General features: G+C 35.0%; 1 long non-coding RNA gene across 1 annotated transcript in view; it reads right to left on the bottom strand.

Annotated features, from left to right (window-relative positions):
- The window catches only part of LOC140713037 (uncharacterized), a 98270-nt gene that overhangs the window by 32346 nt on the left and 42715 nt on the right, over nucleotides 1-23209 (bottom strand). The gene's annotated exons all lie outside the window — the stretch shown is intronic.

The following is a 23209-nucleotide window of genomic DNA, read 5'->3' as shown; positions in this document are numbered from 1 at the left end:
TTATAGACAGCAGGTGTCACAAATGTATGGCCCATGCATCATATCTGGTCCAAAGAGGTAATTTCCTTGTCTCACACAATTACAAAAATTATTCTAAAAAATTTCTTTAGAAGACACCTGCCTTCTTCTATCTGGCACACACATACTCTTCTCTGTGATCTTATATTGACCTGCATCAGGAGTTTGTGTTCCCTCCCCAGGCCCATGGTTACGTAATTTCAACCTCTTCTTTAGGAATTCCACAAAAATGTGAAATCTCCCAGCAGATAACGAGCACTCAGTGCATATTCTGGTTCTCTGAAGTCTGAGCACTGTTTGCAACCTAATAAAGGGAAACTTTACAATTGGAGTTCCAGCTTTCAGTCTCTGTTGCTGGTTCCTCATGTTCTTTACCCTCCCAGTGGTGGAATGCCCAGGGCATAGATCTTCAATGCCTCTTCTTTCCTAATTACACTCACTTCCCTTAGTGGCCCCATCCAATCTTATGACTTTAAATATGATCAACTTACTGATGACTCCCAAATTTGTACATCTGGAACAGGCACCTCCCAGGGATTCCACATTCATTTATATAACTGCCTCTTTGACTATCTTCACTTAACTAATAGTGGGATAATCATCCATCCCAGTTTATCCAGAACCTTCCTGGCTTGCACACAACAACTCTGGGTTGTGCCTATGGTCTCAGCAGCAACCCATCTGATTGTCCTGGATTGTTTATCTTTAATAAAGCATTGTCATTTTTAGTTTAACTATGCTAAGTTGGGATGGGTTAGCGAGACCTCCACTTTGTACTTCATGGTTCTGTCATGGTTTTGTCTAGCAATGTGTAAGATGCATGGTGATAAACAGTTTTCACTGTAACACATGGATACTTTTTAAATACTATATCTCTTTCCCCAACCCTTTCCAGATGAAATATAACTAGTGCCTCTTTCTCATGGACAGCATGGAGGATATTTGTTAGTTTTTGTTTGTTTGTTTGTTTGTTTAAAGTCCTAGATACAGGAGATGGCTAACACTTTCTGGTGAAAGCTAATTCTAGGAAAACTACTGGAAGCTACTTCTACAGTCAGCCAGTTTTGCTGTGCAATGCCAAAATGGCCTGCAAGACACACAAAGATGCAGGTAGCCAAAACTAAGACCTGTGGGAAACATAAGTGATAGGTTAGTGTGCATGAAAGCATGCATAAAACAGGGACTCAGCAGTTCTACAAGTAGATTAGTCTACATGTTCTTGTGACAGAGTGCTGTGGTTTGAATATATCCCCTCAAAATCCATGTGTTGGAAACTTAATTCCTCTGCTCTCATGAATGCATTAATGAGGGCTCTGCCTTTATGAATGAAATAATGCCACTATCACAGGAGTTGGTTTGTTATTGTAGGGGTGACTTTGTTATAAAAGTAAGCTCTTTCTGTCTGTCTTGTTCTTGCCTTCTTGCCAGGTGATGCCCTTTGTCATGTTATAATGCACCGAGAAGGGCCTCAACCAGATGTCACCACCACACTTTTGGACTTCCCAGCCTCTAGAACTGTGAGCTAAATAAACTTCTTTCCTTTATTAATTACCTAGTCTGTAGTATTCTGTTATCACAACAGAAGGCAGACTAAGATAAAGAGGTTTTCTCACTTGCTGCATAATATAAATCTACAATTACTTATTTATTTTACTATTTCATAATATAGTTTTAATTTCTGCAATAGATCTTTTCAACCACAATGAGCTAACAAATGAAAGCACATATCTGATAAAAACTTGAGCGCTGAATTTACCAATCTAAAAAATATTTGACAACCAAAGTGTAACTGTTACAAAATGTTGACATTTACTATCCACCATGGGGCTGCAATAACAGTGACTACTTGAAAACCAGAAGACGCAAATCTGCTGAAGAAATATCAGCACTTAATTCAAGTTTAATGTAATAGTTATTGCAAGAACACTATACCTAGAGATGATTCAGCACATGGAACTACAAAAGGTGGATTTAAATATCATCTGGAAAGCATGAATTTTCATCTAAACTAAATCACTGCTCTTAAAAAATTTGGTTCATTTTTTTTTCCAAGTTTTTCTGCACATGTAAGAAAACCAACGTGATAATAGTTAAATGATGCCAGTTTTATCTTAACATGGTCACACACTAAAAATGGACAATCATGCAAGGTAATTTCAATAAGGATTATTTTCTTCATCCAATTAACTGAATCAAAGTAAAGCTTTTAGAAGACTATTTTCCTAAAATTGAAACATCTGACATTATTGTGAATGCCACTGTTAATTAATTTAAAAGGATAGTACTGAAGATAAAATTATTTCTGAAATAATAGTAGAAATATAAATTTTGGCAAAGTAAACTGTCATAGTAAAAATTTAGTTTTCTTACTAAATTAAGAATTGTATGAGGCAGAAATGTACTAGAAATTGGTTGTAGTACAAACAGTATATATTTAGAACCAGATAAGCTATCACATCTGCTAATCAGAATAGACATTCACATTGTCAAACTTTCTACACACATACACATATATATACACACACATATATACCTATATATATATTTATGTACATATACATATATGCATATATGTATATACATATAAATATATATATACACACACACAGAGAGACATACACACACACTCGCCTGGGGTAGGTAAATAAATTACAAAGTTATGCTTGAAGCTGATGTTGAAATTTATATGTGGCCAGACACCATGGCTCACGCCTGTAATCCCAGCACTTTGGGAGGCTGAGGCAGGTGGATCGCGAGGTCAGTAGATCGAGACCTTCCTGGCTAACACAGTGAAACCCCATCTCAACTAAAAATACAAAAAATTAGCCAGGCACGGTGGCAGGCACCTGTAGTCCCAGCTACTCGGGAGGCTGAGGCAGGAGAATGGCATGAACCCAGGAGGCGGAGCTTGTAGTGAGCCAAGATTGTGCCACTGCATCCCAACCTGGGTGACAGAGTGAGATTCCGTCTCAAAAAAAAAAAAAAAAAAAGAAAGAAAGAGAAATTTATATGCAAGGCAGAATATACTTGCTCTATTTGATACACCCAATTAATCAAATTTTAGGAAAGCTTGAGCCTTTAACAACTACTTTGCAAATTAATCTTAAGTGTTCTACATGGACATTGAAAATTTTATGAACAAGTCCCATAAGATTTGGTTTGTTCAGCATCATTTGAAATATTTTAGTCAAGTATGCAATGAATGAAGTATAAAAAACTTCAGCTTTTGCAATTTGCTTTGAAAAGCTCCAATTATAAAAACAAGGTTTATGAATTTCCTATAAAAGCAAGGGAGAAACTTAAACAATTAAATGATCAGAATTCTCATGGTAAACAATATTTAGCTTTGAAATTTTCTAATTGTGTTTGGAATGCCAACTTATTGTAAGACATTTTATGGAGCTCCTATTTTTTAATTGCATAATTTTATGTTCTACACTGAAATGAAATACAGTTGAGAAAACCTACAAATTTGCAGCATTTATATTTGAAAAGAATTTCAAAATAATCACAATTTATTATACGAGTTTTGTCTTATAAAATATTTGCTGAATGGCACTGATATGGCTTAGCTGTGTCCTCACCCAAATCTCACCTTGAATTGTAACGCCCTCAATTCCCATGTATTGTGGGAGAAACCCAATGGGAGGTGATTGAATTATGGAGGCAAGTCTTTCATGCACTGTTCTTGTGATAGTGAGTCTTACGAGGTGTGATGGTTGTAAAATCAGGAGTTTTCCTGCACAAGCTCTCTTCTCTTGTTTGCTGCCAAGTGAGATGTGCCTTTCACGTTCTGCCAAGATTGTGAGGCCTACCCAGTCACGTGGAACTGTAAGTCCAATAAACCTCTTTCTTTTGTAAATTTCCCAGTCTTGGGTATGTCTTTATCAGTAGCTTAAAAACAAACTAATACAATAAATCGGTACCGGTAGAATGGGGCACTGCTGAAAAGATACCCGAAAATGTGGGAGAGACTTTGGAACTGGGTAAGAGGCAGAAGTTGGAACAGTTGGAGGGCTCAGAAGAAGACAGAAAAATGGGGGGATGTTTGGAACTCCCTAGAGACTTGTTGAATGATTTTGACCAAAATCCTTATAATGATATGGACAGTGAAATCCAGGCTGAGATGGTCTCAGATGGAGATAAGCAACTTGTTGGGAACTGGAGAAAAGGTGACTCTAGTTATGTTTTAGCAGAGAGACTCGTGGCATTTTGCCCCTACCCTAGAGATCTGTGGAACTTTGAACTCGAGAGAGATGATTTAGGGTATCTGGTGGAAAAAATTTCTAAGCACCAAAGCATTCAAGAGGTGGCTTGGGCACTGATAAAGGTATTCAAATTTTATAAGGGAGGCAGAGCATAAAAGTTTGGAAAATTTGCAACCTGACAATGCAATAGAAAAGAAAATCTCATGTTCTAAGGAAAAATTCAAGATGGCTGCAGAAATTTGCAGAAGTAACGAGGAGCCAAATGTTAGTCCCCAAGACAATGGGCAAAATGTCTCCAGGGTATATCAAGAGGTCTTCACAGCAGCCCCGACCATCACAGTCCCAGAGGCCTAGGAAAAAATGGTTTCATAAGCCAGGCCCAGGGTCCCTGTGCTGTGTGCAGCCTAGGGATTTGGTGCCCTGTATCCCAGCTGCCCCAGCTGTGGCTAGAAGGGGCCAACATAGAGCTTGGGTAGTGGCTTCACAGGGTGCAAGCCCCAAGCCTTGGCATCCTCCATGGGATGTTGAACCTGTAGGTGCACAGAAATCAAGAACTGAGGTTTCAGAACCTCTACCTAGATTTTGGAAGATATATGGACATGCCTGAATGTACAGGCAGAAGTTGGCTGTAGCAGTGGGGCCCTCATAGAGAACCTCTGCCAGGGGAGTACATAAGGAAATGTGGGGTCAGAGTCCCCCCACAGAGTCCCTACTGGGGCACCACCTAGTGGAACTGTGAGAAAAGGGCTCCTGTCCTCCAGACCCCAGAATGGTAGATCCACTGACAGTTTGCACTATTTGTCTGGAAAAGCCACAGACACTCAATGCCAGCCCATGAAAGCAGCCTGGAGCGGGGGCTGCACCCTGCAAATCCAGAGGGGCAAAGCTGCCCAAGACCATGGAACCCACGTTTTGCATCAGCGTGACCTGGATGTAAGACATGGAATCAAAAGAGATCATTTTGGAGCTTTAATTGCCCTGCTGAGTTTTAGACTTGCATGGGGCCTGTAGCCCCTTTGTTTTGGCATATTTCTCCCATTTGGAATGGCTGTATTTACCTAATGCCTGTACCCCCATTGTATCTAGGAAGTAACTAACTTGCTTTTTATTTTACAGGCTCATAGGTGGAAGGGACTTTCCTTGTCTCAGATAAGACGTTGGACTGTGAATTTTTGAGTTAATGCTGAAATGAGTTAAGATTTTGGGGGACTGTTGTGAAGGCATGACTGGTTTTGAAATGTGAGGACATGAGATTTGGGAGGGGACAGCGGCAGAATGATACAGTTTTGGCTGTGTCCCCACCCAAATCTCATCTTGAACTATAACTCCAACAATTCCCACGTGTCGTGAGAGGAATCCGGTGCGAGGTGATTGAATTATGGGGGCAGGTCTTTCCTGCCCTTTCTCATGATAGTGAGTCTTATGAGATCTGATAGTTTTAAAAACAGGAGTTTCTCTGCACAAGCTCTCTTCTCTTGTCTGCCACCAAGTGAGATGTGACTTTCACCTTTCACCATGATTGTGAGGCCTCCCCAGTCACGTGGAACTGTAAGTCCAATAAACCTCTTTCTTCTGTAAATTTCCCAGTCTCAGGTATGTCTTTATCAATAGCATGGAAACAGACTAATACAGGCACAAAATTTGTGAAAATATTATGGCTGCTATACATATAAATTTTAATACAGAAAAAATAGATTGAGATTATCTTTCCTCTAGCAGAACTTACTGTGGGTTTACTAGGTATCTAGGCATTAGGCCTCCAGGATTGGAAAACATAGTATAATATATTCAATAAAAATATGATTTACAAAGGAAAATCAATTAAAGGTGTCAATAATTTCCAATTTTGCAGCCATAAAATGAAGCTTTGAAGAAGACAGCAGAAATTTTTACTTACAAAGAAGGTCACATAAAAAATTACATTCTTCAGAAAACTGCCAGAGATGGTATTACAGAAAGACACAAAATAATTAAAGAATGTGACCGTGTAGCCAAGACAATAATTTTTGTCTTTTATTTGGTAAATACAGATATAAATTAGTATTTACCAAAAATCTTATTGGGAAATAGTTTTTGAATAAAAATATTTTGCAGGTCTACAAATATAAAAATTAATTTGTAGCTATAGGACTTGTGGTTTCCAGTCCAGCATGCAGGAAGTTTGAAAGTCACTACTCCATCCAAACAGTAAGTAGAAAGCTGAAAGACTAAAAAGCAACAATTCTTCTTAGGTCTGTATGAGAGATGAGGACACAGGGAACACTGCTGCCCCCAAGACTGAAGAGAGAGGCAAGTACAGGGAGTCCCAGCTTCTTCCAGTAGATACTCATGAGCAGAAACCACAGCAGGAACCACTGCCAGAGAGGAAAATCTGAACTGCAATTGGCAAATTGCTAGCAGCTCAATGTGGACAAGGCTGAGAGTTAAAAATAACTCCAGGGGACCCAGTCAGAGGGGAGCCCCCACACATGGTTGAACTTTACCTCCAGGAACTTGACAAGGTTCTCACAGTAAATATTAAAGAAAAATACCCTTGTGCTTCAATCAGGAGAAGGGGAAATGTAACCATTTTGAAATATGCCAGGGTACTCTGTTCTTCTTAGCAAGGTCTGCCCACAGGAGAAACTATTTAACCAGAGCCTAAACTAATATTGTTTTACCAGAGCCTAAGTGACCTGGGAGAAAAGAAATACCCAACTCCAGCCCACTGTATCCATCCTATTCCTCCTAAAGAGAAGGAAAAATACTTATGAACACTTGTACAATGCACAGTCCATAGGCATAGCCTCATAAAAGACTGAAACCTAATAGTAGGACCATAAAGCACTTATCCCCGAACACACACACACCTAATCACCACATGATTAAAGGCATGTCTACAGTAGTTCCTTTTACCTAGTAACTCATGTCCAGGTATCAAGAAAAAACGACAAGACATACAAAAAGACATCACACATAGTTTGGAGAGACAGAACTAGACTCAGAAATGGCAGGGATGTAGGAATTATCAGATAGATAATATAAAACAACAATGATTAATATGATAAGGGCTCTAATGGATAAAGTAGACAGCATGCAAGAACCAATGGGCAAGGTAAGCAAGGAGATGAAAATTCTAAGACAACCAAAGAGAAATGCTAGAGATCAAAAACACTGAAACAGAAATGAAGAATGCCTTTGATGGGTATGAATAGACTGGAAATTGCTGAAAAGAAAATCTCCAAGAATATCTCAATCAATGCTTCCAAAACTGAACATCAAAGAGAAAACATACAAAATACAAAGACAACAGAGTATTCAAGAACTGTGGAACAACTACAAAGTGTGGAATGTCTTGTAAAGGGAATACCAGAAGGAGAAGGAAGAGAGAAAGGAGTAGAAGAAATGTTTAAAACAATGACTGAGAATTTCCCCAAAGTAATGTCATAACAAATCACAGATCCAAGAAGCTCAGAGAACACCAAGAAAATAAATGCTGAAAAAATACATCTGGGTATATCATTTTTAAACTACAGAGAATCAAAGATAAAGAAAACACTACTTTAAAAAGCAGAGAAAACAAATCTTACTTATCTGAGAGGAAAAAAACCCCTACCAACCTAGAATTCTGTAACCTGCAAAACTATCCTTCAGAAATGAAGGAGAAATAAAAACTTTCTCAGACAAACAAAAATTGAGTGGATTTGTTTTCAGTAGAGCTGCCTTTTAAGAAATGTAAATGAAATCATTTAGAGAAGAGAGAAGGAAAACTGTATATGTCAGAAACCCATATCTACCTACATAAAGAAAGTATGAGCATCAGAGGAGGAACAAATGAAGATAAAATACAATTTTATTTTTCTTATTCTTAATTGACCTAACAGATAATAGTTTGTTCAAAAAAAATAGTGACAACATATTCAAATATATATATTTGTATATGTATGTATATAAGTGAAATCAATGACAACAATGATATAAGGGATGGGAGGGAGAAATTAATATTATTTTATTATAAGGTGCTCACACTACTTGTGAGGTTTATAGTGTTTTTTGAAAGTGGACATGGATTAGTTGAAATGTATATTGCATCGTCAAGAGCAACGAATTTTAAAAGTTAAAGAAAAGAAGCATAATTGGTTTACTAAGACAGGAGAAAAAATCAAATTAGAACCACTAAGGGCAGGAAAAAAAAGAGTAGAAGGCAAAATAGGAACAAAGAAAAATGGTAACAGACAATGGTAACACACATGGGAAATATTAATACAATGATATCAGTAACTTTAAACATCAATGATCGAAATGTACCAATTAATAGAGATTGTCAGAAATATCAAGAAACACACTTTAAATATAAAGACGCATATTGATTAAAACTAAACAAATGGAGAAAAATATACCATGTTCATACTAATCAAAGGAACTTGGAGTAGCTATATTAATTTTAGACAGCAGATGACAGAGCAAGAAAAGTTATCATGAATATAAAAGGACATTGCATAATGATAAAGGGGTTGATAACACAAGAAGACATAACAGTCTTTAATGCATATGTACCTAACATCAGAGAATCAAAATACATAAGGCAAAAACTGACAGAACTACAAGGAAAAAAAATAAATGAATTCACTATTATAGTTGGAGACTTCAACACCCCTATATTACTACTTAACAGATCCATCAAGTGGAAAATCAGTACGGACATAAACTCAACAACACCACCATCAATCAACTGGATATAATGGACATTTGTTAACTACTTCACCTAACAACAGCAGAACACACATTCTTTTCAAGCACATGTGGGACATTCACCAAAAATAGATCATATTCTGGGCCATAGAACATACCTTAATAAATTTAAAAGAATAGAAATCATACAATGTTTGCTCTCAGACCACAAAGGAATTAAACCAGAAATTAATAACAGAAAGACAGCCAGAAAATCCCAAGTCTCAGAGACTGCATAACATATTTATAAATATCCATAGGTCTAAGAAGAAATCTCAAGAGATACTTTAAAATATTTGAAACTAAATGAAAATGAAAAGACAATTTATCAAATGTTGTTAGCCACAAACAAAGCAGTAGAAGGAAATTTATATTAATAGCATTGTAGGCTTATATTAGAAAAGAAGAAATCTAAAATCAATTATCTAAGCTCCCATCTTAGGAAACCAGACAAAGAGGAGGAAATTAAAGCCAAAGTTAGGAAAACACATGAAATCATAAAAATGAGAGCAGGAATCAATGAAATTAACAATGGGAAATCAATACGGAGAATCAATGAAACCAAAAGCTGGTTCTGTGAAAACTTCAGTACAATACATAAGCGTCTACCCAAGCTAGCTAAGAAAAAAGTGAGATGACACAACATACTAATATCAGAAATGAAATGAAAGAGGGGACATCGCTACAGGTTACATAGACATTAAAAGGATAATCAATAAATACATTTTTAAAAAAACACTATGGCCACAAATTTGATAACCTAGATGAAATGGGCCAATTCCTTGAAAGACACAATCTGTCAAAACTCACACAGGAAAAGTTGGATAATCTGAATAGTCCTATACTTATTAAGGAAATGTAGTCAACAGTTAATAATCTTCTGAAAGAGAAAACATCAGGTCAAGATGGGTTTATCTGTGAATTCTACCGAACATTTAACAGAGAAAATATACAAATCCTCTATAATCTGTTTCAGAAGATAGAAGCAGAGAAAATTCTTTTTGATTCATTCTATAAGGCCAGCATTGTCCTAATAGCAAAACTAGACAAAGACACTACAAGAAATGAAAACTACAGACCAATAGTTCTAATGAACATAGCTGCAAAAATCCCCGACAAAATATCACCAAACTGAACACAGCAATGTATTTAAAAAATTGTACACCACAACCAAGTGGAATTTTTCTAGGTATGCAAGGCTGAGAAATCCAGGTACAGACACACTAGGAGAAAGAAGCCTGTGTGTCCTGGCAAGAACTCTTAATTACACTTGACACACAGGGTTGTCAATAGAGACTGAAAGAAGTAAAGCTCTATTACACTTTTAAGTCTTCTCTAAACAACTAACCAGAAAGACAAGTCCAGGGACTAGCTAAAGACTGCCACACTGACGCAGAACCCAGAGAGGCAGGGTGTAAAATAACATGTGGTGGTATGGTCTCATTGGACGGAATACGTACAAGCTCTGAATATATACAAACTCTGTGGCTCCTCTTCCCTCCCGCCTGCTGCACCCCCACCCCAGCCTGGTCACCTGACAGACTGACAGAGGAAGGATTTGTTTAGTTAGTGCAAAGCAAACACTTCTCCTGGCTGAGCTCTTAGGCAGAGAACTCACTGAATGACCACTATTCACCTTTGGCTGTAGTGCAGGGGAACCCAAGGACACTGGCACACTCAGGTAGAGATCCAGTATCAAACCTCAGTACCACTAAACAGGGCAGATCTCTTTATCTTGTTTTACAGTGGAAACTGAGGTCTAAGATATGAGACTTAAAGAAAGAGAATCTGTCTTTAAACGCATTGGTTTAAAAGCAATAGGGCCTGGTGCCAGACTCTTCGAGGTGCAAACCCAAGGTCTGCCATTTGCTAGCTATGTGATCTGGGAAAATTAATCTCCACACTTCCATTTTCTCATCTGCAAATGGGATCAAAGTAGCACTTTTTTTCAGAGCTTTTGTAAGGATTTAATTAGTTAATATACTTGAAGGGCTTAGAACAGTTCCTACCACAAAATCAGACTTCTGAGTCTCAAAATCAGGCAATTGGGGCAAAGTAAATAAGGAGTGAGTAGATAACCTCAGAAAAAATAATCTAATATATTAGAAAGAAGACCAGCTTGGCCTGAGTGGGTGAAGACTGGCGTTTCTTGGCTCTGTCACAAGTTAGCCAATGTCTTAAGTAAATCACTTAAAGTCTTTAGGCATTTTTGTTTTTTGGGTTTTTTTTAATTTTTATTTTTTGCAACTTGATCTAGCAATAGCAATCTACAGGACTGCTATAAAAGCCTGTGAGATGGAGACACCAACACGTTGTAAATTGGTGTTCTACAGAGGTTGACTATAAGCCCTCTTATTTCTTTTCTTTTGTAACAGCTTCATTGACATATAATTCACACACATATAACTCACTCATTAAAAGCACACAATCAGAGGTTTTTTGGTATTTTCACAGATTTGTGCAACCATCACCATATCATTTTTTAGAACATTTTTATCATCCTCCAGAAGAAACTCTATATTCTTTAGCAGTCATCTCATTCCTCACATTCCCCTGAGAATCAGGTAACCATTCATCTACTTTCTGTCTATACAAATTTGCCTATTCTGGACATTTCATAGAGATGGGATCATACAATACATGATCTTTTGTGACAGGGCTCTCTGACAGCATCATGTTTTCAAGATTCATCACGTCGTATCAGTACTTACCCCTTTTACTGCTGAAAGATATTCTGTTATATGGAATCATATACCACATTTTATTATGCACCCATCAGTTGATGATATTTGAATCACTTCTACTTTTTGGCTAACATGAATAATGCCTCAATGGACACTCATGTAGAAGTTTTTGTGTGGCATATGTTTTCAGTTCTCTTGAGTGTATACCTACAAGTGGAACTGCTGAATTGGTCAGATGGTTAATTCTATGTTTAAAGTTGAGGAACTGCCAAAATATTTTTGAAAGAAAGACCACCAGAATTCCTACTAGCAGTGAATGAGGGTCCCAATTGCTGCACATTCCTATCAACACTTGCTATGATTAATTTTTTATTGTAGCCAGCCTACTGAGTAAGAAATGGTATTTCACTATGGTTTTGATTTACATTACCTTGATGGTTAATGGTATGAGCATGTTTCCCTGTGCTTGTTGGCCATTTGTGTGTCTTCTGTGGAGCAATGTCTATTCCGGTTATTTGACTGCTTGAAATTGAGTTATCTGTGGTTTTTTTTAAATTATTTTTATGGATACAGAATAGTTGTACATATTTATGAGGTACATGTGATATTGTGATACAACCATACAATGTGTAATTATCAAAACTGAGTAATTGGGGTATCCATCACCTCATTTATCATTCGGCACAGCAAAGAAAACAATCAACAAAGTGTAGAGACAACCTATAGAATAAAAGGAAATGTTTGCAAATCATCCATCTGATGGGGGATTAATAACCAGAAATATATAAGGAACTCTAACAACTCAATGGCAAAAAAGCAAATAATCCAATTTAAAAATGGACAGAAGATCTGAACAGATATTTCTGAAGAGAAGGCATACACATGGCTTTCAGGTATATGAAAAAATGCTTAACATCATTAATCATTAAGGAAATGCAAATGAAAACCACAATGAGATATAACCTCACCCCAGTTAAAACAGCTATTATTAAAAGACAAAAATGACAAACATTTATCATTTATTTGTATTGGGGATATTTCAAGCCTTATCTTCTAGATATTTTGAAATATACAATAAATTATTGTTAACTATAGTCATCTTACTTTCATAGTGAACACTGAATTTTATTCCTTCTATCTGCCTGTTTTCTTGTGCTTGTTAACCAACCCCTTTTTATCTCATCCCTTCCCAGCCTCCGGCAACCATCATTCTATTCACTACCTCCATGAGATCATTTTTTTAGCTCCCAGGTGAGTGAGAACATGCAATATTTGTCTTTCTGTGCCTGTTTTATTTCACTTAACATAATGTCCTCCAGTTCAATCCATGCTGCTGCAAATGACAGGGCTTCATTTTTCTATAGCTGAAAAATTTTCCATTGTGTATATAAACCACATTTGCTTTATCTATTCATTCACTGATAGACACTTAGGTAGATTTCATATCTTGGCTATTGTGAATAGCACTGCAATAAACGTGAGAGTGCAAATAATATCTCTGATATGCTGATTTCCATATATACACATACACACACACACACACGCACACACATGAGTGGGATTGTTTGATCTTATAGAGTAGCTCTATTTTTAGGTTTTTTTTAGGAACTTCCATACTGTTTTCCATAGAGGCTATGATAATTTACATTGCCACCAACAGTGTAGTATGAGCATTTCGTTTTCTCCATATCCTCAACAGTATTTGGGTTTTTGTTTGGTTGGGTTTTGTTTGTTTGTTTGTTTGTTTTGGCTTTTGAATAATCACCATTTTAACTGTGGGGAGATATCTCATTGTGGTTTTGATTTGCATCTCTTCAATGATTAGTGATGTTGAGCATTTTTTCATATACCTAATGGTCATTTGTATGTCTTCTTTTGAGAAATACCTGTTCAGATTCTTTGCTCATTTTTAACTGGACTATTTGTCATTTTGCTATTGAGTTGTTTGAGTTTCTTACATATTCTGGTTACTAGTCCATTGTCAGATAAACACTTTGCAAATGTTTTCTTTTTATTTGTGGGTTGTATCTTCACTTTGTTGATTGTTTCCTTAGCTGTGCATAAACTTTTTAGCTTGACATAATCCCATTTTTCATTTTTTTCTTTTGTTGCCTGTGCTTCTAAGGTCTAACTCAAGAAATCTTTGCCCAGACCAATGTCCTGAAGTGGCTCCCCAATATTTTCTTCGAGTAGTTTCTTACCTTCAGGTCTTACATTTAAGTCTTTAACTCATTTTGATTTGATTTTTGACTGTGGTAAGAGATAGAGGTCTAGTTTCATTCTTCTGAATATGACCATCAGTTTTCACAGCACCTATTATTGAAGAAACTGTGCTTTCCCCAATGTATGTTATTGGCACCTTCATCAAAAAGAGTTGGCTATACATGTGAGGATTTATTTCCAGGGTTTCTATTCTGTTGCACTGGTCTATGTGTCTGTTTCTGTGCCAGTACCATGCTGTTTTGGTTACTACAGCTTTGTAGTATATTTTGAAGGCAGGTAATGTGATGCCTCCAGCTTTGTTTTTATATTCAAGATTGCTTTGACCATTTGGGTTTTTGAAGTTAAATACAAACTCTAGATTTAAAAATATATATTTACATATGTCATTGGTATTTTGGAAAAGCTTTCATTGAATCTATGTATCTCTTTGTGTAGTATGTATGTTAAAAAATATTAATTCTTCCAGTCCATGAACCTGGGATATTTTTTCTTTTTTGTGTCCTCTTCAATTTATTTCATCAGTGTTTTATAGCTTTCATTGCAGATTTTTTTTATTTCTTTGGTTAAGTTCATTCCTGGGTAATTTTTGGTAGTTATTGTACAATAAATGAGATTGCTTTCTTGATTTCTTTTTTGGATAGTTCACTATTAGCTAGTATAGAAACACTACTGATATCTATGTTAATTTTGTAGCCTCCAACTTTACTAGATTCCTTTACCAATTCTAGCAGTTTTTTTGGTGAAGTCTTTAGGATTTTTCTAAATATTAGATTATATCACCTGCAAACAAGAATAATTTGACTTTTTCCTTTCCAATGTGGTTGCCTTTTCTGTCTTTCTTTTGTTTGATTGCTCTGGCTATGACTTCTGGTACTATGCTCAATAGGAGTAATGATAGTGAGCATCTTTGTCTTGTTCCAGATCTTAGGTGAAAAGCTTTCAATTTTTCCCCATTCAGTATGGTGCTAGATGTGAGTTTGTCATATGTGACCTTTACTGTTTTGAGGTATGTTCCTTCTGTACCTAGTTTTTTGAGAGATTTTATCATGAAGAAATATTAAATTTCATTGAGCAATTTATGGTATTTATTGAAATGATTTAAATCACATAGGTTTTTTGCCCTTGATTCTATTAATGTGATGTACCACATTTATTGATTTGTGTATGTTGACCCATCCTTGCATTCCTGGGATGAACCCCACTTGATAATAATGAATAATCTTTTTAATGTGTGGTTGAATTCAATTTGCTGATATTTTATTGAAGATTTTTGCAACTATATTCATCAATGATATTGGCCTGCAGTTTTCTTTTTTGTTGTTGTTGTGTCTTTGTCTGGTTTTGGTATCAGAATGATGCTCACCTCACAAAAATGAATTTGGAAGTATTTCTTCTTCCTCGATTTTCTGAGTTCCAGTAGAATTGGCATTAGTTCTTCTTGAAGTGTTTAGTAGAATTCTAGCAGTGAAGGCATCAGGTCCTGGACTTTTCTATGATGGGAAAATTTTTATTACTGTTTCTATCTTTTTATTCATTACTGGTATGTTCAAGTTTTCTGTTTCTTCATGTTTTAATCTTGGTAAGTTGTATGTGTCTAGAAACATATCCATCTCTTCTAGGTCTTGAAATGTATTGGCATATAGTTGCTCATAATAGTCTCTAATGATACTTTGAATTCCTCTTTTGTAATGTCTCCTTTGTTGTCTCTGGTTTTATTTAATTTGGGTCTTCTTTTTTCTTTGTTAGTCTAGTTAGTGGTTTATCAATTTTGTATGTTTTCAAAATGCCAACTTTTTGTTTCATTGATCCTTTATCATTTTTTAGTTTCTATTTTGTTTAGTTCTGCTCTGATCTGTAATCTTTTCTTCTACTAATTTTGGATTTGGTGTGTTCCTGATTTTCTAGTTCCTTGAGGTGTATCTTTAGGTTGTTTATTTGAAGTCTTTCTACTTTTTTGATGTTTTTGCTATTTTTTGCTATAAACGTTGGCATTTATTGCTATAAACTTGTCTGTTAGCACTGCTTTGCAGTATCGTATAGGTATGGTATGTTGTGTTTCCATTTTCACTTGTTTTAAGATATTTTTATTTCTTTTTTAATTTCTTCATGATCCTTTAGTCATTCAGGAGCATGTTAATTTCTAGTTATTTGTATAGTTTCTAAGGCTCCTCTTCTTATCTAGTTTTATTCCCTTCCGGTCAGAAAAGATGCTTGATACAGTTTCTATTTCTTTGAAGTTGTTGAAATTGTTTTGTGGCCTTAAGTATGGACTCCTCTAGATAATGTTCTACGTGTTGATGAGAAGAACGTGTATTCGGCAGCAGTTGGGTGAAATGTTTGTAAACGTCAGCTAATTCCTTTGGTCTAGAGTATAATTTAATTCTGATGTTTCTTTGGTGATTTTCTATTTGCATGATCTGCGTGTTACTGAAAGTGAAGCATTGAAGTTCCCTACTATTATTGTATTAAAGTCTATTTACACCTTTAGCTCTGTTAACATTAGCTTTATATGTTTGGATACTCCAATGTTGGTTGCATACATAATTACAATTGTTATATTCTCTTGTTGAATTGAACCCTTTATCATATAATTATTTCCTTTGTTTCTTCATAGTTTTGACATGAAATATATTTTATCTGATATATATGTAGCTACTCCTCCTCTTTTTTGGGTTTCCATTTGCATGGAATATCTTTTTCAAGTTCTTCACTCTCAGTCTATGTGTGTCTTTATAGATGAAGTGGGTTTCTTGTAGGAGCATATACTTGGGTCTTTTTACTCATTTAGCCACTCTACGTCTTTTAATTGGATAATTTAGTCCATTTCCATTTAACATTATTATTGATGGTAAGGACTTACTACTGTCATTTTGTTGTTTTTTTCCTCTGGCTGTTTTGTATGTCTTCTCTTCCTTTTTTCCTTTCCTACTATCTTCTTTTGTGGACAAGTGATTTTCACTGTTAGCATGTTTTCTTTTTCTTTTAGTATATCTATTAATAGATTTTTGTTTTGTGCTTACCATGAGGCTTACTAAAAACACATTATAGCTATAGCAAATTATTTTTAACTGATGACACAATGAAAAGAAACAAATAATCAAAAAAAAACTTAAGAAATGTACACTAACTTTATTCCCCCATTTTCTGACTTTTTGTTTTTCATCTTTTTATATTGTCTATCTCTTAAGAAATTGTGGTTATTATTTTTGATAGATTTTTCTTTTAGTTTTCATGCTAAAGATAGCAGTAGTTGATACATCACTATCATGGCATTACAGTTTTATGAATTTGTCTGCAGATTGACTTTTACTAGTGACTTCTATACCTTAAGATGATTTATTGTTGCACATTAGCATCCTTTTCTTTCAGATTGAAGAACTCTCTTTAGCATTTCTTGTAAGATAAATTCCCTCAGCTTTTCTTTGTCTGGGAAAATCTTTATCTCTCCTTCATGTTTGAAGTAGAGCATTGCTGGATATAGTATACTTGGTTAAAGGTTTTATTTCCTTACAGCATTTTGAATCTGTCATCTTAATTTCTCCTGGCCTGTAAGGTTTCTACTGAGAAGTCTGCTGCCAGATATATCAAAGCCCCTTTATATGTTAGCTTCTTTTCAATTGCTGTTTTTAGAGTCCTGTCATTGTCCTTAACCTTTGAGAGTTTGACTAGTTTATGTTTCAGAGTAGTTTTATTTGGGTTGGATCTGCTTGGTGTCTTGTTGCACCTGGATATTCATACCTTTATCTGGGTTTGGAAAGTTGTCATTTCTTTGAAAAAAAACTTTCTATCCCAACTTCTTTTTCTCACTACATCCTCTTTATGGCCACTGACTCTTGGATTTTTCCCTTTTGAGGCTACTTTCTAGATTTTGTAAATGTACTTCATTCTTTTTCATCGTTTTTTCTCCTCTGAGTGCGTATTTTCAAATAGTCTATCTTTCAACTCACTAATCCCCTTCTTCTGCATGATCAGTTTTGCTGCTGAGACATTCTGCTGCATTTTTCTGGTTTTCAATTTGATTTTCCAGCTCCAGGTTATCTGTTTGATTTCTTTATTATTATTTCAATCTCTTTGTTAAATTTCTTTGATACCATTCTGAATTCCTTCTCTGTGTTATCTTGAAGTTCATTGAGCTTCCTCAAGATAGCAATTTTGAATTCCCTGAGAGGTCACATATCTCTGTCACTGCAGGATTGGTTATTGGTGCCTTATTTAGTCTGTTTGGTGAGGTCATATTTTCCCGAAAGTTCTTGATGCTTGTAGAAATTTGTCCATTTCTGGCATAGAAAAGTTAGGTATTTATTTCACTCTTCACAACCTAGCCTTGTTTGTACCAATTCTTTAGAGGGCTGATCTTTGGTTCTTCATAAGGTGTTTATTTATGTATATAGTTGTTCAATTTGATGTTCCTGCAGGAAGTTTGCTTGCAGGAAGGTTCGATTTGGCCATCTTGTTCTGCTTTTCTCCCATCTTGAAATTATTAAGTGGTATGGGTTCTTTTTATATTCTATACACAAATCCAATACTAGATACATAATTTGAAAATATTTTCTGTCATTCAGTGGATTGTCTTATCGCTTCCTTAATGGTGTCCTTGGAAGCACAAAAATTTTTAAATTTGATCAAGTCCAATTAATCTATTTTTTATTTTGTTGCTTATGCTTTTAGTGACATATCTTAGTAATCTTTGTTTTGTACAAGGTCATGAAGATTTGTCACTGTTTTATTCTGAGAGTTTTAGTTCTTATGTTCATATTTTCAACCCATTTTGAGTTAATTTGTGTACATGATATGATGGAGCCCAACTTCATTATTTTACCTGTGGATAGCCAGTTGTCAGAGTGTCATTTATTTAAAAGACTACTCTCTCTTCATTGAATTGTTTTAATGCTCTTGTAAAGCATCAAATAATATAAATATTATGGTTTATTTCTGGTCTCTCTATTCTACTCCATTGATCTATATGTCTGTCTTTAAGTCCATACCACACTGTGTTGTTTATTATATCTTTGTAGTAAGCTTTTAAATTGAGAAGTGTGAGTTCTCCAACTTTCTTATTCTTTTCCAACATTGTTTTGACTATTTGGGTCCCTTAACTTTCTGTGTAAATTTTAGTATCAGGTGGTCAATTTCTATAAAGAAGCCAAATGGCATTTTGTTGGACATTGAATCCACTTGCCATCTTAACAATATTAAGTCTTCAAATTCACGAACATGAGATGTCTTTCCACTTATTTAGATCTTCTTTAATTTCTTTCAACAATGTTTTCTGGTTGTAACAGTCTACTTTGCATTTATTTTGTTAACTTTATTTCTAAGTATTTTATTATTTAGATACTTTAAAAAATATAATTATTTTCTTAATTTCATTTTCAGGCTGTTCAATGTGAGTTCATAGAAATATATCTACATTTTCTATTTATCTTGTATCCTATCACCTTGGTAAACTCATTGATTAGTTCTACTGGGGTTTTTTATAGTAAATTCCTTAAATTTCTACTGAAAAAAAAGAGCATGTGATCCATGAATAGAGATAGCTTTAATTCTTCCTTTTAACTCTGAATACCTATTATTTCTTTTCTCCATCCTAATTGTTCTAGCTATTATAACAGAAGCCATGAGATCAGACATCCTTGTCTTATTTCTTTCCTAGGGTAAGCCCCTCAGTCTTCCACTTTTGACTACTATAATAATTGTGAACTTTTTGTAGACATCTTTATTCAAGCTGAGGAGGTTCTCTTCTATTTCCAGTTTGTTTAATATTTTTATAATAAATATCATTGGACTTTATCAGTTGTTTTTCTGCATCTATTGAGATGATCATGTGGCTTTTATCTTTATTATATTGATATGGCATATGGCTTTAACTATTTTTTTTTTTCCTGATGTTAACCAACCTTGTATTCCTGGGATAAACCCTAGTAGTTGTAGTGTATAATCCTTTATATATGATGCTAGATTTGTTTTACTAGTATTTTGCTGCAGATTTTTTGTGTATATTAATTTCATTTCATTGTGGTTAAAACATGCTTAGTATGATTTCAATCCTTTTAAATGTATTGAGGCTTGTGAATCTTGGTTTATGCCCTAATATATGGTGTATCCTGGAAATTCTTACATGTGCACTTGAGAAGAATACGTATTCTGCTTGTTATGCTAGGTAGAATGTTCTATAGATGTATGTTAGGTCTAGTTTGTGTAGTGTTGTTCAATTATCCCATTTCTTTGTTGATATTCTGCCTAGTCTATCCATTTTTGAAAGGGAGTTTTTAAGTCTTGAACTATCATGAAATTGTTTACTTCTCACTTCAGTTCTGCTGGATTCTCCTTTATGCATTTGGGGCTCTGCTGTGCATGTATGTTTATAATTGTTACATCCTCCTGATAGATTGGCCCATTTATCATTATGAAATCTTGCTGTCTACTAATTTTTTAAAGTATCTGTTTGTCTCATATTAGTCTAGCCACTCTAGTTTTCTTGTGATTGTGGTTTACATGAAATAACTTTTTCACCTTTTTATTTCAATCTATGTTTCTTTATGTATAGTGTGTTTCCTATAGATAGCATATAGTTGAGTCTCTTTTTCTATCCTATCTGAAAATCCCTGCATTTTGATGTAGTTATTTAATTTATCCACATTTTGTTTTCTATATATCTCATTTCTCTTTTGTTCCTGTATTACTCCTTTACTGCTTTCTTCAGCATTACATGAACATTTATTTTCTAAAGTAACATTTTAACTCCTTCAATGACTTTTTCACAATATTTAATTCCTTCCATTATTTTTTCACTATATTTTAAAGTTATCTTTTGTGGTTATTTTAGTGTTTGCCATATAAATCTTAACTTACCAAAATCTACTTAAGATTTATACTAAATTAATTTAAGTGAGACCTATAAATGTTACTCCTTTATAGCTCTCTCACCCTTTTCCCTTTTTTGTGCTATTATCATTACACATATTAACCTATTAATCTATATATGGTACAAACCCAACATCAAATTGTAATATCTATTACTTTATGTATTTGTATGTCTTGTAAATAAGCCAAGAGAAGAGCACAAAGAAAATACATATTCCTAGTATTTATTATGGTAACCTTCTTATTATTTCTGGTTCTCTTCATTTATTTGTACTGATTTGTATTACCACCTCTTGTCATTTTCTTACTCCAATATAGCTTTATTCCCATCACCTTCTCTATGCTTTTATTAGTAAACATTATATTTCTATATGTTATATATTTCACAATGCAATTATATACATATTGTTTCGTAAAGTTTTTAAATCAGTTAATAAAATAAAAGGGGAACAAATGTGCATTCTCATTCTCTTTTATAATTACATAAATTACCTTTACCAGTGTTCTTTATTTGTGCATGTGTGAATGGGTTCAAATTACTAGGTTGGTACAAAAGTAACTGTGGTTTTTTGCCATTAAAAGTAACAACAACAACAAAAAAATCACAATTACTTTTGTACCAACCTAATACACTCTAGAGTCACTTAACTGAAGAATTTCCTTTAGTATTTCTTATAAGGTGGATTTGCTATGCTAGCAACAAATTCCTCGTTTTTGTTTATCTGAGAGTCTGTATATCATCTTCATTTTTGGAAGACTGTCTCCTGGATATAAGGTTCTTGTTTGACAGGTGTTGTTTATTTTTATTTTTAGAACTCAAATATGTCATTCCATTGTCTTCTGGCCTCCATTGTTTCTGCTAAAAAGTTTCTGATAAGATGCTAATCTTATTGGATTATGAGATGTCATTTAGTTTTCTTTTTTTAATTTATTTGTATGTGATGTGTCATTTAGTTTTCTCTTGCTACTTTCAAGATTTTCTCTTTATCTTTGGCTTTCAGCAGTTTTACTATGATGTGTCTGTGTAGGGGTCTTTTTGTATTTATCCCATTAGAGTTTATTGAGTTTCTTGGATGTGAGATGAACATTTTCTCATGAAATTTGGGAAGTTTTTAGCCACTATTTCTTCTAATTTTTTTCTAGTCCTTTTTCTAGTTCTTTCTCTCCTCTTCTTCCAGCACTCCCATTACATGTGTGCTGGCATGCTTGCCGGTTTTCTTCATTCTTTCCTTTTTCTCTGTTCTTTGGATTGTATAATCTCCATTAATATTTATTCAAGTTTACTAATTCTTTCTTCTGCCAGTAAACATTTACTGTTAGGCCCCTGTACTGACAATTTCTAGAGACTTTAAATGGTTGGTTTTTGTTTGTTTTGTTTTTTATCATTCTCACTGGAAATTGTTCTTCAATGGGGAGTGAGTTCTTAGAGTTGTTCGTGCTGTCATTTTAGAAGTGGACTTCCCTTCTCTGCTTTTAATTGTTTACCTCTTCAGGGGTAAAATCTCTGAATTTAGCCCATTTGACTAGCAAAAACACCACATATCTTATACCAAGGTACTACCCAGACACCTGCTAATTGACAAATCTTATAGATAGCTCTTGCTTCTCCCTTCTGGCACTATGGCTCATGTTCATTAATACTTGAAATTCTCCCTTCCCATGCTTTCACTATTCCAGCCACTCCCAGCCATAAAATGGCTGTCTTTCTTTCTACCTACTCTTAAGTGCTGGTGCATTCAGAAAAAGCCCCTTTCACTGTCTCTCTTCTCTTGGTACTCAGGATGCCCTGGAAGTCTTATCCACAGCCATTGCTTCCACTGCTATGTGTGTCTTCTAACTACCAGTGCGTATCTCCAGTCAAAAGCTCCCATTAAGCTCTAGCGCCACGAATCCAACTGCCTACTAGACATTTCTGTTGAAGTGCTCACAGACACCTCGAATTTAATAAATACACCTAAGATTTAACTCCTTTTTTTCTTCAAAGTTCATCAGTTTCTCTTATATTTCATATTCCAGTTGATTACATCCAAGTGTCCATCCACCTAAACTAGGAATCGAGGAACTTTCCTCAGGTCCTCCTCCTTTCTCAACTCACATTATATTGTTTTTAGAAATGAGTTTTATTCCACAATGCCCCTGCCTAGGTGAAGCCTCTACTGTTTGCCAACCAGGCTAGCATAACTTTCCATATTCCGCTACTGCCAATCCAGTCTCTACAGGGCAATTAAAGTGATCTTTCTAAACCACAAATCTGATTCTGTTACCCCTCTCCAAAACTTCTGCATTAGCACCAGCATTGTCCACAACTGTGTTCCCCAACTGCAGTCATTTGATTACTACCTTTGTGACTTTTGACATAACAACCAACATCATGTTTATTTGCATAGTACTTATACCATTATTTACATACTTAGATTTATAACAAAAGGATATGTGATCTTTGAATTTGAAAAATCAGTATCACTTGTCATAGGGAAAGTATAAAAATAAATTCCTAGCTAT

Source organism: Chlorocebus sabaeus, chromosome 12 (assembly GCF_047675955.1).
Source record: "Chlorocebus sabaeus isolate Y175 chromosome 12, mChlSab1.0.hap1, whole genome shotgun sequence".
Lineage (NCBI taxonomy): Eukaryota > Metazoa > Chordata > Mammalia > Primates > Cercopithecidae > Chlorocebus > Chlorocebus sabaeus.
This window is presented reverse-complemented; position numbering and strand designations above follow the sequence as displayed.